The 12,339-nt window shown below is 43.8% G+C and overlaps 1 non-coding gene across 1 annotated transcript; it reads left to right on the top strand.

Annotated features, from left to right (window-relative positions):
* Nucleotides 1-11,457: 11,457 nt before the first annotated feature.
* trnar-ccu (transfer RNA arginine (anticodon CCU)) lies at nucleotides 11,458-11,530 on the top strand. Its single transcript has one exon. It is a non-coding gene; the product is annotated as a tRNA-Arg (tRNA).
* The last annotated feature ends 809 nt before the right edge of the window (nucleotides 11,531-12,339 follow it).

Here is a 12,339-nt window from a genome sequence, read left to right as displayed (position 1 = left end):
CCAGTGTTGCGAAGGATGGGACTGGTCTCATTGCTGCGGAATACTTCAAGTGTGTGGACCGTTCTGTATCACCTGTCCTTTGTGGAGTAATTTGCAAAAGAAAACACCTTTAACCACAAATCCATCAGTGTCCTCGAGACCCTACAGGAAAAGGGGAGAGTGGATTCCGTCAGATTTGGCCTGAGCACACTGTCAATGTCATTTGGCAGAATGCCTCATCAGCAAAACTATCCAATAAGTATCAAGACATAATGTAGCTGGTCGTGAGAGGGGCACTGCCCACCAGTTCCTTCATGTATACCTAGTGCGTTACCTCACACTACCTTACAAGGTGTCACATGTATCCTGCTGGAGTACGTCCTTGCAAAGAAGATCTGGAGAGAGATGCAATGGTTCTTGTTGAGATTTGTTCTGGGCAGCTTTGTGGTGTGAGACTTGTTCTATACGGACTATTCCCTATGACGCATACGAAGAGAAATGTCGACTGCGCCTGGCAGACCATCAACTCATTGAAAGATGCTCTTTAGTATGCCCAAAATGTGTTGGTCTTTCAGAGGAAGTTGTAGACCTTGACTGAGTTTTGTAGATTGACACATTCCAACGTCCTGGACTCTGTGCTGAGGGACCCACTAAAACTTGGGAGAGCTGGCGCCAAGGAGCAGTGGAGAAAGACCATCATCTGCGGTCTTTTAGCCAAAGTGCAATGGGGGTCCGTTTAGTTATCAGATCCTCCTCGTGCCTCCAATTTAAATCATATGTTCAAGTCACAAATACTTTAGGCTTTGGGAACTGTTGGGAGAGTGAAATTCCAATGTTCGTTTGTTCTCCATATACTAAGACTGTACAAAACCAAACTGCTTTAGTGACTATATATGACTTTTATGAATAAAGTATATTTGTGAAACAAAATAAAGATAGTTATATAGATGCTATGTTTCAGGAAGTAGTCCCACACCTGAGATTAACTATCTCGAATTCAGTCAATGGTCAGGGACAGGAGGGTGTGACTACGAATGATGCAGGTAGAGGAATTCAGAGCTGAAGGAGCCTCAGGCCTCGAACTTGTCTAACAGATTTGAGATGCTTGTACCCTGTGTGGATGAAAATGGGGCTGTGGAAAGGATGAGCAAACTGACCATTGTACTGTATACATTTTGGGAAGTGGGGCATGGGGAGAAAAGAGAAATGTAGTTGTAATTGGGGTATATAGTCGGGGAGTCAATACCAATCTCTGTAGCTAGAATCAAGAATCCCAAAGGATGTGTTGCCTGCCAGGTGCCCAGGTTCAGAATATCTCATCCAGGCTGCAGAATAACTTAGAGTAAGAGGAGAAAGATCCAATTGTTGTGGTCCACATAGGTACCAACAAGATAGTTAAAAAGACGAAGGAGATTCTGCTGACAGAATATGAGCGGTGAGGAACTAAATTTAAATGTAGAACCAAAAGGGTACCAGTCTCAGCATTACTACCTAAGCCCTTTAGGGCGGCACGGTGGCACAGTGGTTAGCACTGCTGCCTCACAGCGCCTGAAGACCCGGGTTCAATTCCCGACTCAGGCGACTGACTGTGTGGAGTTTGCACGTTCTCCCCGTGTCTGCGTGGGTTTCCTCCGGGTGCTCCGGTTTCCTCCCACAGTCCAAAGATGTGCGGGTCAGGTGAATTGGCCATGCTAAATTGCCCGTAGTGTTAGGTAAGGGGTAATGTAGGGGTATGGGTGGGTTTCGCTTCGGCGGGTCGGTGTGGACTTGTTGGGCCGAAGGGCCTGTTTCCACACTGTAAGTCTAATCTAATCTAATCTATGAGCTAATTGGCACAGGATTAGTGGTGCTGGAAAAGTTCAGACAGCATCCGAGGAGCAGTAAAATCGATGTTTCGGGCAAAAGCCCTTCATCAGGAATACAGGCAGAATGCTTTTATGCTGTTCATGACTTTCCTTACCAGTCATGGTTCTCTCATCCTCCCCCTAGTACACTGCTTCTTCCTTGGCATTTCTGCTGCGTTCTTCCAGCCTCCTGTCTGTCTACTTTGGATTCCTGCATCTGCAGATTTTTTTGTCTTAGAACTGGACTCCACTGGCTTTGTTCCCACCCTGAAGATACTGGAACAGGGCAATCTCTCCAGGGAGCAACAGGACAGCTACCTCAGTGTGAGAGTGTCCAACAGTTTGTCCATATGACAGGGAAGGCAGGGATTCTCCCAGTAACAGTACTGTGGATGAATGGACATTGGGTAATTCTATAAACATTTAAAATTGGTGTTAAAATTGCCAGTATTAGTATGTGTAGCGTCAAAACTACCGTGTAATGTGTTTCCATGTTGGCTTACCTGGCCAACATCAAAGTAGACCTGCTATTTCTGCAGGAGATACCAGATCTCAGCAGCTCCGGGAGAAAGTGACGACTGCTGATGCTCGAGATCAGAGTGGAACAGTGTGATGCTGGAAAAGCACAGCCAGTTGGGCAGCATTTAAGGGGTGGGGTTCAGGGGCGGAGATGTGGGAAGTGAAGGAGGTGCGCTCGAGGGCATCGTCGACCACAGGGGAGATGAAATTGCGGTTTTTAAGGAAGGAGGCCATCTGGGATGTTCTATGGTGGAACTGGTCCTCCCAGGAGCAGATGAGGCAGAGGTGGAGGAATTAGTAATAAAGGATAGCATTTTTACAGGAGGCAGGAAGGAAGGAGGTGTAGTCCAGGTAGCTGTGGGAGTTGGTGGGTTTGTAGTGAATATCCAATGTTGAGTCGGTCATCAGGAATGAAGATGGAGAGGTCCAGGAAGGAGACCTGTAGAGGGGTTGAGACTTTCACATATCTCCTTATGAAATGTGCCTTTGCAAAGCAAGTCTGGAGGAAGATTCAATGGTTTCTGTTGAGGTTTGTCCCAAACAACTTCGTGATCTCTTGTTTGACAGTATGTTCCCCAGGACGCATGCTGAGACAAACATCAACTGCACCTGGAGGCTTATTTACTCGGTGAAAGGCATTCTTTTGCCTGCCCAACCTTTGTTGGTCCTGTAGAACAAGGAATTGCAGGCTGGCACATTCTAAGGTTCAGGGATACAAGCTGACGAACACACGAAAGCCCAGGGCAGCTGGTGCCAAGGTGCAGTGGGGAAAGACCACCATCTGATGTCTTTCTGAGGGTCTGTTCAATTATTGAACACTACTAGCGGCTCAAATATATATAAATATTAGTTCTGTGTAAGAGGAGGTCTTTGGTTTTATTGAGATAGTCGAAGTCTAACAGCTTTTTGGCATGATATGCAACTGTGCAGAACCAAACTGTGTTTATATACACACACAAAGATTTCAATAAAGTATATTTTGAAATTAAAATACTTCTGGGAGTGGAATTCACAGTTAGTGCGGAGTCTCACGGAAGAACTTGCTGTTAAGTAATAGTCAGCACCAAACATTGGATTATTGAGGTGTTTCCATTCCCCCTCCCCCTAACCAAAGAAAAAGGGAGATGCAAGGAGACAGACATCATGACAGGAAGGTTGGCAGTGAGAGTTCCAGCCGGTAATGGAGCATGAGCTAAACTGTTTGTGGAAACCATTGTCGGTGAGTAACAGCTGAGTTTTTGAGAAAATTATTGGAGCAGAGAGCATCAGAAGCTTCAATTTAGTATTAAAAGTACTTGACATTGTAAGGATTAATTAAGTTAAATGGGATGTCCAAATTGCTTGATCCTCTTTTTAGATTAGATTTCTTACAGTGTGGAAACAGGCCCTTCGGCCCAACAAGTCCACACTGACCCGCCGAAGCGCAACCCACCCATACCCCTACATTTACCCCTTACCTAACACTACGGGCAATTTAGCATGGCCAATTCACCTGACCCGCACATCTTTGGACTGTGGGAGGAGACCGGAGCACCCGGAGGAAACCCACGCAGACACGGGGAGAACGTGCAAACTCCACACAGTCAGTCGCCTGAGTCGGGAATTGAACCCGGATCTCAGACGCTGTGAGGCAGCAGTGCCACCGTGCCACCCACAATATGGGAAGCCAGTCACATTTCTTGCTTGTGTGCAAGACATGTCTCTAGCTGCAGCTCCTAGAAGACCAAGTTTCAGAGTGGGAGCGCTGTGGGGTATTTGTGAGGCATAGAGTGTCATGGATTGTGCATATGGACAGAAGGTAGCATATATAGACACTGGCAGACTCCAGGGCAGGAAGAGAATGGGTGACTACCAGGCATAGCAGGAGGGCTAAGCAGGCAGTGCAGGAAACTCCTGCGGCTATTCTCCCACAAAGCAGATATACTGCTCTGGATACTGTTGAGGGGAATGGACTCTCAGGGGGATAACAGCAGCAGCCAAATTCATGGCACTGTCGTTGGCTCTGCTGCAGTGAGAAGAAAAGATAGGCACAGAAATGCTACTGTTATAGGGGATTCAACATGCTGCAAACAGAGTCCAGGATGATGTGTTGCCTCCCTGATGCAAGGGTCCTGGATATCTCAGAGCGGTTGCAGAACATTCTGGAGGGGGAGGGTGAATAGTCAGTTATTGTAGTACATTTCGGTACTAATAACTGAGGTTAAAAAGAAAAGGATGAAGTCCTAAAAGCAGAATATAGAGAACCAGGAAGAAAGTTGAAATGTAGGACCTCAAAGGTCTCAGGATTACTACCAATGCCATAAGCTAGTCAGAGTAGAAACAGCAGGAGATATAGGGTGAACACATGGCTGAAAAACTGGTGTGGCAGGAGGGTTTCAGATTTGTGGGGCATTGGGACCAGTTCTGGGGGAGATGGGACCTGTATAAACTGGATGGATTACATCTGAACAGGACTTGGACCTGGATGTCCCTTGGTGGGGTTGGGGGGCATACTTGGTAGAGTGGTTAAGGAGGGTTTAAACTTATGTGGCAGGGGGATGGGAACCAGAGTAGTAGGCTAGTGGATGCAGAAGATTACAGAGATTGGCTGAAAGAGGGACAGGGCTGGCAGCTGAATGTCCCAGGTTTTAGCTGTTTCGGGGTGATAGAAAAGGGAAGTAAAAGGGGTGGGGGTATTATATTATTGGTAAAGGAGTATTTCACAGATGTACTGAGGTAGGACACATCAGAGGACTTGTGCAATGAGGTAATACAGGTAGAATTCTGGAATAGGAATGGTGACATCATAATACTAGAGGTATACTATAGGCCTACCAACAGCCAGTGGGAAATAGAGGAGAGAATATGTTGGCAGATTTTGAAAGAATATAAAAACAGCAGGGTTGTGTGGTGAGTGATTTTAACTTCCCATATATTGACTGGGACTCGCTACATGCTCGGGGCTTGGATGGGGCAGACTTTGTAAGGACCATTCAGGAGGGATTCTTGACATAATATGCCAACAGTCCAACGAGGGAAGGGTTTAATTGAATCTGGTTTTGGGAAATTTTGTTTGGAGGCAGCAGTTTGAAGATTAACCTACATCAGATATGTGGGAGTATTTCAAGCGACAGTTGATACGAGTTTAGGAGTGGCATGTTCCTACGAGAATGAAGGAATAAGTATGACAAGTTATGTGAACCTTGGATGACCAATGAAGAAAAAGGAAGCGTACGTTAGGTTTAGTATGATAGGAGCTGAAGAAGTCCTCAAAGTATACAAGGTAAATAGGAAAGAACTTAAACAAGGAATTAGAAAGGCCAAAAGGGGTCACGAAAAGTCATTAGCAAACAGGATTAAGGAAAATCCCAAGGTTTTTATACATACAGTATATAAAAAACAAGAGGATAGCCAAGGAAAGGGTTGGCCCACTCAAGGACAAAGGAGGGAATCTATGTAAGGAGCCAGAAGAGGTAGGTGAGGTCCTAAATGAATACTTTGTATTAATAAGATCATAAGACCATAAGACATAGGAATGGAAGTAAGGCCATTCGGCCCATCAAGTCCACTCCACCATTCAATCATGGCTGATGGGCATTTCAACTCCACTTACCTGCATTCTCCCCGTAGCCCTTAATTCCTCGTGACATCAACAATCTATCAATCTCTGCCTTGACGACATTTAGCGTCCTGGCCTCCATTGCACCCTGCGGCAATGAATTCCACAGGCCCACCACTCTCTGGCTGAAGAAATGTCTCCGCATTTCTGTTCTGAATTGACCCCCTCTAATTTTAAGGCTGTGTCCACGGGTCCTAGTCTCCTCGCCTAACGGAAAAAATTTCCTAGCGTCCACCCTTTCCAAGCCATGTATTATCTTGTACGTTTCTATTAAGTCTCCCCTTAATCTTCTAAACTCCAATGCATACAATCCCAGGATCCTCAGACGTTCCTCATATGTTAGACCAACCATTCCAGGGATCATCCATGTGAATCTCCGCTGAACACGTTCCAGTGACAGTATGTCCTTCCTGAGGTGTGGGGACCAAAACTGGACGCAGTACTCCAAATGGGGCCTAACCAGACCTTTATAAAGTCTCAGTAGCACAATGGTGCTTTTATATTCCAACCCTCTTGGGATAAGTGACAACATTGCATTCGCTTTCTTAATCATGGACTCAACCTACATGTTTACCTTTAGAGAATCCTCGACTAGCACTCCCAGATCCCTTTGTACTTTGGCTTTACGAATTTTCTCACCGTTTAGAAAGTAGTCTATGCTTTTATTCTTTTTGCCAAAGTGCAAAACCTCGCATTTGCTCACGTTGAATTCCATCAGCCATTTCCTGGACCACTCTCCCAAACTGTCTAGATGCTTCTGTAGCCTCCCCACTTCCTCAGTACTACCTGCCTGTCCACCTAACTTCGTATCATCTGCAAACTTCACTAGAATGCCCCCAGTCCCTTCATCCAGATCATTAATATATAATACGAACAGCTGTGGCCCCAACACTGAACCCCAATATTCACCAAAGAGAAGGAATTGGTGCAAAATGGTCTCACAGAACCAAGTGTCAAGTTTCTAAGCCAAGTTGCTATTTAAAAGGAATAGGTGTTGTGTGTCTTAAAAGATATTAAGGTAGATAAGTCCCTGGATCCTGATAGGATCTATCCCAGAATATCAAGAGAAGCAAGAGAACAAATTGCTGGAGCTTTGACATCTTTGTATCCTCTGCCAAGGGCAAGGTCTTAGAAGACTAGAAAATAGCCAAGATTGTCCCACGGTGTAAGAAGGGTAGCAAGGATAATCCTGAAACTTACATGCCTGTGAATCTCACATTAGTGATAGGGAATTTATTGGAAAAGATTCTCATGGACAAGATCTATTTGCATTTAGAAGCAAATGGACTTACTAGCCGTAGATAGTATGGCAGTTTGCATGGGAGGTCATGCCTCAGTAAGATGATAGAGTTTTTTAAGGAGGTAACAAAGATGATTGGTGAGGGAAAAATGCTGACGTTTGTCCACATGGAATTCAGTAAAATCTTTGACAAGGTCCCTGATGACAGACTGGTACCAAAGGTGAAGTCACATGGTATTAGGGTGAGCTGGCAAGATGGATATAGTCATAGGAATGGAGCAGTGGAGGGCTGTGACTAGTGATGGTCCACAGGGATCGGTGTTCATGATCTATATAAATGATTTGGAAGAAAATGTAGCTGGTCTAATTAGTAAATTTGTAGATGATATGAAGATTGGTGGAGTTATAGATAGTGAGGAGGATTGTCAAAGGATACAGCAGGATATAAATCATAGAATCCCTACAGTGTGGAAACAGGCCATTTGACCCAACAAATCCATACTGATCCTCTGATGAGTAACCCACCTAGACCCATTCCCCTACATTTATCCTTGGCTAATGCACCTAACCACATATCCCTGAACACTGTGGGTAATTTAGCATGGCCAATTCATCTATCTTGCATATCTTCGGATTGTGGGAGGAAACTAGAGCACCTGGAGGAAACCCATGCAGACATGGGAAGAATGTACAAACTGCACACAGGCAGTCGCCCAAGTTTGGAATTAAACCTGGGTCCCTAGTACTATGAGGCAGCAGCACTAACCACTGAGCAATTATGTCACCCAGGTATGCATGGAAAAATGGCAGATGAAATTTAAGCCGAATAGATATGAGGTGATGCATTTTGGAAGGTCAAGTACAAGTTATACAATGAATGGCAGAACCCTTAGGAGTATTGACATGCAGAGGGATCTGGGTGTGCAGGTCCACAAATCACTGAAGCTGGCAGCGCAGGTAGATAATCACATGTTTGCCTTTATTGGAAGGAGCATTGAGTATAAGGATAGATAAGTTATGCTGCAGTTTTATAGAACTTTAATTAGGCCACACCTAGAATATTGCACACAGGTCTGGTCACCACATTAACAGAAGGATCTGGATGCTTTGGAGAGGGTACAGAAAAGGTTTACAAGGAAGATACCCGATTGGGGGATTTTAGTTATAGAGTAGAAAGTAATAGGTTTTTTTCCCAGGGTGAAGGGGTCAAATAGTGGGGGACACAGGTTTAAGTTGTGAGCAGGGAAGTTTAAAAGAGATGTGCAATGCAAGTTTGTCACACAAAAGGTGATGAGTGGCTGGAATGCATGGCCAGAGGAGATGGTGGAAGCAGATACAATAACAGCGTTCCAAGAAACACCTGGATGAGTACACGAATAGGAAGACAACAGAGGGATATAGATCCTATAAGTGAATGTAGTTTTAGTATGAAAGGGCAAAGTGTGGCAGTGTAGGCTTGGAGGCTTGAAGGACCTGTTCCTATGCTGTAATGGTCTTTGTTCTCTTTGTTCTCTATACTGCTAAGACTAAATTAGATAGTCTCTTATTAAGCAAGACAATCAAATGTTATTGACTCTAGGTGAAATGTAGAACTCAAAATACAATTTGAACAGTCATTAAATTATTGAATGGTGGAGCAGATACAATCCTGAATGGCTTACTCCTGCTCCTATTTAATATGTTTGTACATTTGTTTAGAATGATCTTTACAATAATTAAATCTTGTGCTTTTCACTACCGGCAGCAAAATTGAGAAATGTTCCACTTCACAATAATTCAGAATTTCATGCAAACAAACTTTGCATTCCAAATTTAAAGTTGAAGAAGTTTATTCACATATGACAGAAATATTGCTGGAATATATTTTTTTATTTTTTCAACAACATATATATTAAAATAAATGGATGTAGAAACAATTTTTTTAATTTCCTTCTGAATTTACGCTGAGTTACTGCATAAATAAATGTGTTTGTACAGCAGCTCAATAGCTGCAACATATTTGCACTTTCCAGGAAGATAAATTTTGGATCATTGAAGTCTTTAAATTTATAATCCTTTACAAATCGTTCAAAAAAGAAATATGCAACATAACTCATCCATAATAGGATAAAACTGCCTGAGATGGTGAAGAGTAAAATGATGGACTTCCTCCGACTCTCCAATTGCGGGTCACTCTGATTCTCCCTATTACCATGAGCCTGAAGCCTCTTGCGGATTCCACTGGCTGCCACAATGCTTCTAACAGTCAAAACATTGAGGAAAATAATCAGAAAGAATGGGAGGCAAGGAGTTACAATTCGGTCAATCCAATGAAATGCTGCCCATATTAATGAAGTATAACGCATTTCTTTCAGCTTACAGTACCATGGTGTATTATTAATGACGTATATGGGCTCATGCATAAAATACCAAGGAATATTAATTGAACAGCCCAGTGTACAAACAATTCCAACAACTATGCCTGCCACTTTCTCAGTACAGTATTTCCTTTTGAGCTTCTGGCAACAAATGGCCACAAATCGATCAAAGGTGAAAGCGACAGTTAAATAAACAGAAGTGTCTCTGGATGCATAAATTAATGCAATGCTCAGACTGCACACAGGAGTAATTGACAGGAAACTTCCTGGAAAATAAATAGCAGGAATGCGGTTCAGCAGCACGGCTGTGATAATAACCAGGAGATCTGTTACCGCCATAGAGACTAGGTATCGAGTGATACAACCAGAGAGACCACATTTTCTTTGAGATAGAATTACAATTGCCACTAAATTAACTGCACAGAAGGGACAGGGAGGGAAAGAAAGAATGAGAGAACAAGGTTATAGATCATACTCTCAGCAGGATTAAACTCTATGAGCCAGGCCCCACAAACACCATGGTAAAAGAAACTCTTTTTTTTGCACTTACCAATACAGTCACAAAAAGAGTTTTGTGTAAAGCATTGGTATTTGATACCCCAGGGATCAGTCAAAAGTATGGTCTTTTTTTGAATAAAATCCCGAACTTGAAAAAAATGAAAGAGGTCTGTATTAGAGACCTTCCGTACTAACTGATCGAAGGACATCATTACGCCGCCCTCAAATAAATCACCCGTGCAAGACATTTAAATCCTGAATCTATCATACCCGGTTGAAAATCCAGTATACCCACTAAAGATTTGAACAAAAATGTTTTGCCAATATTGCCCTCCCTCTGCCGAGTTTCCCTCCATGCTTTAACAGTATTGATGATTATTGGGTTATGGCAATATTCCCAACTGCCCTCATCTTGTCCAAAAACAGCAAACTGGTAACGGGACACCTTGCCTGGGAAGCTTCGATATCTAGCCATATTGAAAGAGGATCTCCAGAAACCCAATCACTCACGTAGGTCAAAAGCGAGCTTAATTGATCATTTTTAATGTCTGGAATGTCCACTCCCCACAATCTGCGAGGCAACTGCAGGTTGGCTAATTTAATGAGAGGCCGCTTACTATGCCAAATAATGGAGCTGAACCAGCTCCCAGTCTCACCCAGTCTCCTGAGTGTTTGTTTATTGAAAATCAGGGGGAGCATCCGTATAGGGTATAGCAAACGAGGGAGAATATTCATCTTAATTAGCGTTAACTGACCCAACCACGAGACTGGAAGTGCCTCCCATCTTTGAAGATCTTGTCTAATTTTTCCAAATAACTGTGTAAAATTGGCTTTAAACATCCAATCCAGAACTGAAATAATGAATATGCTCAAATTCACAATGCCCCACTGTGACCACCTAAATGGGAATCTATAGTCGCCCTCCTTTGTAAGACCACCCACAGCATTGCCTCTGACTTAGCAAAATTAATCTTATACCCCAAAAAAGTGCCAAACGCGTGAATGCATTGTATCAGGTGAGGCACTGAAACTGCTGGATTTGTCAAAAAAATTAGGACATTGTCTGCCTGCAATGAGCTCATATATAATTCTGATCCTACTTCTGGAGCTGGTATACTGAGATCCCCACAAATGGACTCCGCCAATGGTTCAATCACCAACATAAAAAGCAATGGCGAATGGGGACAGCCCTGCCGGCTGCCCCTAAATATATTAAAACTGCTTGATCATACCCCATCGGTAGTAACTGTCATGACAGGTACACCATACAGAAACTTTACTCATTTTATGAAGACCGCAAACCAAACCGCTCTAGAGTATAGAAAAGGTATGGCCACTCAACTTGGTCAAATGCCTTTTCTGAATCATCAATCCTGTATTGATTGCTGTTGCCATGTTTGAATTACATTAAGCAGCCTCCTAACTCCAGTGGCCTAATGGGTAAGGCACTGGCCTCCTAAGCCAGGGGTTGTGGGTTCAAGTCCCATTTGGGGTGTCTGACTCTTCCTTGTGTGTCCTTAATCTGCTTTGTGGGCGGCACGGTGGCACAGTGGTTAGCACTGCTGCCTCACAGCGCCTGAGACCTGGGTTCAGTTCCCGACTCAGGCGACTGACTGTGTGGAGTTTGCACGTTCTCCCTGTGTCTGCGTGGGTTTCCTCCGGGTGCTCCGGTTTCCTCCCACAGTCACAAAGATGTGCGGGTCAGGTGAATTGGCCATGCTAAATTGCCCGTAGTGTTAGGTAAGGGGTAAATGTAGGGGTATGGGTGTGTTGCGCTTCGGCGGGTCGGTGTGGACTTGTTGGGCCGAAGGGCCTGTTTCCACACTGTAAGTAATCTAATCTAAACAAAAACTTTATTGGAGGATCTGTAACCCTTTATAAAGCCCATCTGATCCTCTTTAACAATAGAAGGTAACACAGTCTCCATCCTTAGTGCGAGAGTCTTTGAGAGGATTTTAAAGTCCACATTTAAGAGCAAGATGGGCCTGTGCGAAGCACAGTCTTCTGGGTCCTTCCCTTTTTGAAGGATAAGTGAAATATTGGCCTCTCTCAGAGATGGTGAGAGACAATCATGACTGTATGAATCGTTAAACATATTCAGCATCAGGCCTGAATTCCTTATAGAATTCCTTATAGAATTCACTGGAAGTCCGTCAGGACAGGGCACCTCTCCATTCTGAAGCTACCTTACAGCTTTCTGCACTTCTTGGTCTGATAATGGGGCATTGAGAAAGAACTGTTGTTCGTGAGTCACACCAGGGAGTTTCAGATCTTTTAAAAAGGATTCCATTTTGGCCTGCCCCT

Source organism: Hemiscyllium ocellatum, chromosome 22 (genome assembly GCF_020745735.1).
Source record: "Hemiscyllium ocellatum isolate sHemOce1 chromosome 22, sHemOce1.pat.X.cur, whole genome shotgun sequence".
Classification (NCBI taxonomy): Eukaryota; Metazoa; Chordata; class Chondrichthyes; order Orectolobiformes; family Hemiscylliidae; genus Hemiscyllium; species Hemiscyllium ocellatum.
The sequence above is the reverse complement of the archived record's forward strand: the minus strand, read 5'-3'. Positions and strand labels throughout refer to the sequence as shown.